A 6164-nucleotide genomic window follows, 5' to 3' on the forward strand; every position below is an offset into this window, starting at 1 on the left:
TATATTTCACTATGAATCTATAAAGGGGGTCATATATGTAAAGAAAAATATACTCTATATAAGAAGTCAAATGCGGATGTAACCATGGATGCAAAATTGAAAGTAAAATTGGATGTTAAACTAGGAATTAATACAAAATGCAAACAATTGACATACAAAGTGTTTTAAATTAGAAGTGAAAAATTGTGCAATAGTTGACACAAAGAAGGGAACAAAACATGGCATACAAAAGGATATCAAATTGGGCAAAAACAAGGACACATAAATGGGCACCAAATTAGATGCAAAAAAAGACAACAACTAGATGTAAAATAAGATGCAAATTTGAGTGTTAAAAAGAAGCAAAAAACGTTACAAATTAATATGCCAAATGATGATGCAAATAATGGTGTAAATTTAGGATGCAAACTTGGGTGCAAAAAAGGAAAAAAAAAAAAGATGTAAGAAAAGACATAAAACAAGATGCAAAATGGGGCTGAAAAAAGGTGAAACCAAGGATGCCATATTGGATGTAAAAAATGATTCCTAATCTCATGCAAATTTAGGCTCGAACTCAGACACAAAATTATATGCAAATGTGGACACAAAATGAGGTAAAAAAAGATGCAAATTTGGATGGTGAAAACGATGTAAAACTAGACACCAAAAAAAATGCAAAATTGGATGAAAAAGTCGGTGTAAATAATGGTGCGACATTGGACACAAGTAGACACAAAAAAATGGTGCAAAAAGGGGCATAAAATATCTTAAAATTGGATGCAAAACTTGGTGCAAAAACAAATACAAAATTAGACGTAAAAAATGGCTCTACATTAAATGTACCATTAGACACAAAATAAGATGCAAAGGTGGACACAACACATGACTCAACATAAGATGCAAATATAAATGCAAATTTGGATGCTCAAAATGATGTAACATTAGATGCAAGAGATGGTGTTAAAAATGATGCAAAATTGGATGAAACAAATGACGCAAAATATGGTGCAAAATGAGATGGGAAAAATGGAGACAAATCAAACGCAAATGTGGATGTAAAAAATGGTCCAAAAAAAGATGCAAAAATGGGCACAAAAATGGATGCAAAATTTGGTGCTAAATCAAATTCAACACATGGTGCAAAGATAGGCACCAAAGCTGGTGCAAAAATAGAAGCAAAAACTAGTGTAAGACTAGATACAAAACCTGGCGTAAGACTAGATGCAAAAACTAACACAAAATGGATGCATAAAAAGACGTTAAATTGGATTCAAAATACAGTGTAAACTTGATGCAAATGATGGTGCAAAAATGGAAGCAAAGAATGACACAAAATAGGAAGCAAAAGAGAATGAAAAATAGAAGCAAAAAATGACACAAAACTAGAAGCAAAACCTGTCATAAAATAAGATGCAAATCTTGGTTCAAAATTTGACGTAAAAAATGATGCATAGTGTGGTGTAAAAAATGGTGCAAAATCTAGCGTGAAAAAGGATGCAAAATCAGGTGCAAAAAAGGACACTTTAAAAATTGTACAATAGAGCGAGATTTAGCGCCAGGTTGCTCATCACAATTACAAAAAAAATGCACTAAAATCTGGCGCTAAATCTGGCGCAAATCGCTGGTTTTGTTGTAGTGATTATACAACACCCCAATACATATATAAATTATGCAACCTTCCAATACATATATAAACTATAGTACTAAAAGGAAAGGAGTTGGAAAACCAAACATCTCATGTGCCCTTGAAAATGTGAGGCCATACCTTTGAGTAATGTCTAACTCCTAATCATCCATGTCATTAGAAAGCTTCCAGTTGAAATCTTAGTGCAAGAATTACGCCACTACAAGCTCTATAATGAACATTCCTTATTCATATCCAAGGCATCCTCTCCTTCCTACTCTAAATGGAATCCAATTCTTTTGTATCGAGAGAATTTGCTTCCACTAATCTCTGGCTTGAAGGTTTTGACATCCTCCCACATGATTTTGTATTCCAATTTCCCTTATGTTAACCAAAAGGTGATTCTTTCTTAGTATTTCATAACGCAACACATTGCACTTCTCCATAGATAGTGGGAAAGTGTAGATGACACGAGTGGGTGGAGTCTAAGAATTTATTTTACAAGAACTTGTAAATAAAGGTGACCAAGTACATCGGTTTGGCACATCATACCCCCCATTCCAACTACATGTTCTAGCTAGTCTTAGAGTGTCTTGAGTAGTGAGAAACATTTCTCACTCTATGGTTGTTGATACCAAGTTTATAGGGAAAATTTTAGGGACTAGTATTCGTAGGTGGGCTAATTTTCCATGCTTTTTCCAAAACAAAATCCTTAATTTTCAATTTCTCTAAAAATGTTTTGCCAAAAATCAACATATTCTTCATTAGCAATTTCAATTTTGTTAGTATCACATTGTAATTAAAGTCATCTAAATCTATACAATGTATATAATAAATGAAATATTATATTTTTAAAATATTTTTTCTTTGAAATTGAAATGAAATTTGACATTTGGACATGACATTTTATTAATTAAATTGAAAATAAGAAAGAGGATAACTATGGAGATTAGGGTTTGAGATAAGTCTCAACCCTCAATCCTTAACTATTATTAAGACCAGCATAGGTCCATCTTAATTTTGAATATACCAAGCGCGAAGAGAGATCAAATCTCTCAAAATAAAAATCTATGTTGATTTTGAGTAACACACACACACACACACACACACCTTTTGTTTTATTTACTATATACATAATTGACATTGAAATATTTTATATATGATTCACATTATACAAATTAAAATATTAATACATATCTTAATCGTATTTGGAAGTAGAAAATATATATCCATATGATTCTTTTTCTTTCTTTATAACTATTTTTGTTACATGTCAACTCCATATTAAGAAAAAGAATGAATTACAAATCTACCTTTAAAAACTATTAATGGAATAATAATTCTCTCTCCTTATATATATATATATATATATATATATATATATATATATATATATATATATATATATATATATATAGATATAGATATAGATATAGATATAGATATAGATATAGATATAGATATAGATATAGATATAGATATAGATATAGATATAGATATATATATATATATATATATATATATATATATATATATGAGATTGAAATATTTTATTTATGATTCTACACATTAAAATGTTAATACACACCCTAATCATATTTGAAGTAGAAAACATATATCCATAGGACTCTCTGTCTATAAATATTTTTTAAAATATTACATGTCAACACCATATTAAAAAATGTATGAATTACAAATCTCCTTAAAGAACTTATTAATGGAATAAGAACTCTCTCTCTCTCTCTCTAATAATTTGTTCCCTATTTTTCTAAGGAAAACAAAATTATATATATATATATATATATATATATATATCTCTCTCTTGTTTTATGTAGTATATGAATAGTTGACATTGAAATATTTTATTTCGTATTCACCTTCTACATATTAAAATGTTAATATATTCTCCGTAATCATATTTGGAAGTAGAAAACATATATCCATATTAAAAATGAATGAGTTACAAATCTTCCTAAAATACCTATTAATAGAATGAAAATTCTCTCTCTATATATAGTTTTACATAGTATATACATAGTTAAAATTTAAATATTTTATTTATGATCCACATTTTATACATTAAAATGTTAATACATGCCTCCAATCATATTTAGAAGTAGAAAACATATATTCATAGGACACTCTCCGTGTATATATATATATATATATATATATATATATATATATATATATATATATATATATATATATATATATATATATATATATATAATTTTGTTATAAATATTTAAATGTTATATGTCAACTCTATATTAAAAAAATGAATGAATTACAAATCTCTTCAAAAAAAAACTTATTAATGGAATAAGAATTCTCTCTGTTTATATGTATAATCCATAGTAAACTTTTTTTTACTAGTATTTTTAAAATGTTATATATCAGCTATATATTAATAATGTAATAAATTACACATAAATATAAGATTTTTTAAATTTAAATCACTTTGTTTTTCTTTATATAAACTTGATATAAAGCAATGTTATTTAATATGGGCATTGAAATATTTTATTTATGATATTTTTTTTGTTATTAGTATATTTTTATTTTAACTATTACATGCCAATAAAACATAGGATAAATTGCATATCATGTAATATCAATTATACTTTTTTTTCATGACACCTGTAAACTCCATATTAAGTAGTAAAGGAATTACATCTATTTAATATTAAAAGTAAATTCATTTTTTTCTTTACTTTCAAGTACTTTATCTCTATATAAAGTGGATGTAAAATTAAGGTGGAAATTGAAATAGTTTTGGGCCAAGAGGCGCTCCCAATCTAGTATGAGGGAGACGTGGTCATGCAAAGTGTATAAGTCAAGCCATGTTGTAGCATCCTTATGGTCTTTAGGCCTATAGGCACCTCTCCCTCTCTCGGGGGTCGAGTCATGCTTACATTTAAACATAATAAAATAATACTTGCACTAACAAATTTAAAAAATAGTAATAACAGAAAAATGAATGTCTGTCATAAATAAAATACTTAGACTTAGATCTCCCTCATACTACACTTAGAGCGCCTCTGGGTGCAAAAATATTTTATGAATATTTAGTAAAATTTAAATCTTTATCATAAACCTAATAATTATTAATAATTAAATTAACATTTTGAAAATAAGTTTTTAACATAAAATTCCATTATTCAATTCACTAATTATTAATTTAATTATAAACATTTATTAATTCATTCTTAGAAATATTTGTTAATTAATTCTTATAAATAAAAACTGATTTCATTCTTAATGGTTTGAATGGGCACCTATAAGATTCTATATCGCACTTGAGTTTCATGTTGGTGATGTGACCCAGCCCACGCTTTCACGTAGCCTTAGTTATCCACCTGTCCAGGATTTATGACGTTGGTGAATTTGGTTTGTTGTTTGGCGGTTGTTTTGTGGATATGGATATCAGATATTTTTATTGGAGTCTGGAAACAATTAATGGACTCGTAAATACCAACCTACCGGTACCCAGCCTCGGGTTTTGTCCTCCTATTTGGTCTTTCACACAAAATGTTCATGCTTCCCAGTCATTGCATGGGTTCTACTCTACTATGGAGACTCTGCAAGGGTTTCTTGTCAAAATGTATGGTCTCGCTTTGGTGCTTGTGGAAAACTCTAGTTTTGGGCATGGCTGTAAATGAACGTCAGCCTTCTGAACTTGTCTATGCTGTTGTCAGTGGATTTTTCCTGTAGAATGAATTTGTCTTGGTTCTGGAGGTGCGCTTGCTCGAATTCTTTTTACACAGTGAGTTCTTCATTTTTTTTATCGTTCTGTTGTTGTTTGGTTTCGGAATATGGTCTCTCAGGCCAATGGTTATCCTTTGCTGTTGTTGATATTACCCTTTACTTCTGCTACGGTGCGAAAGTCGTTTAACTTCATGTTCCAATGTACACAGGTGATGGCACGATGGTTTTTCTCAGCTACCAACCAGGTAATTTGTCCCTCCGTGCCTTATACTTGCCCTCCTCTAGTGTAGTAACTGACCAACGCCTGCCCCTCTTGTCTCAGGCTCTTTCTGGTTATCTATGGTTCTGTTTCACAAGGTTCTTGGTCCGGTCGTGCCCAAGTATGATACGCTTTCCCTTACTGTTGGTTATGCTTCGGTTCTGGTAACACTGTGCAGGGTATGCTAACTGTGACTCATTTGATTTGTGCAGGTCAAGGGTTCAACCTGGATGCGAGGGCTTAACATAGTTCGGTCTCCAAATTAAACAGCCCTCTGCCGGTAAGCTCTGTCTTCTAAAGCTTGTCTATTTGTAGCTAGGGTTTCTTTTTGTCTCTGTAGGATTTGTCTCTCACTATCCTGTAGCTGTGTACAAACTGGTTCGTCCTCACAAATTAGGCTTGAGTCTATTTTCGATTATGGTTCTGGTTTGGCTGTCTGTTGAGGTTGAGGGTTTTCCCTGATATCAAACCCTAGACTAGGGTTTGTCCGTTCTATCGGACGCTGGGCACTTGATTTATTTTGGACAAATGTAATGCTTAAGTTACATGGAACAACAGCAATGTAAACATAAATTATCTGTCTCTGTTTAT

The sequence above is a fragment of the Pinus tabuliformis genome, chromosome 5_2 (assembly GCF_031772625.1).
Source record: "Pinus tabuliformis cultivar Carrire ecotype Pingquan chromosome 5_2, CPIR1, whole genome shotgun sequence".
Taxonomy (NCBI): domain Eukaryota; kingdom Viridiplantae; phylum Streptophyta; class Pinopsida; order Pinales; family Pinaceae; genus Pinus; species Pinus tabuliformis.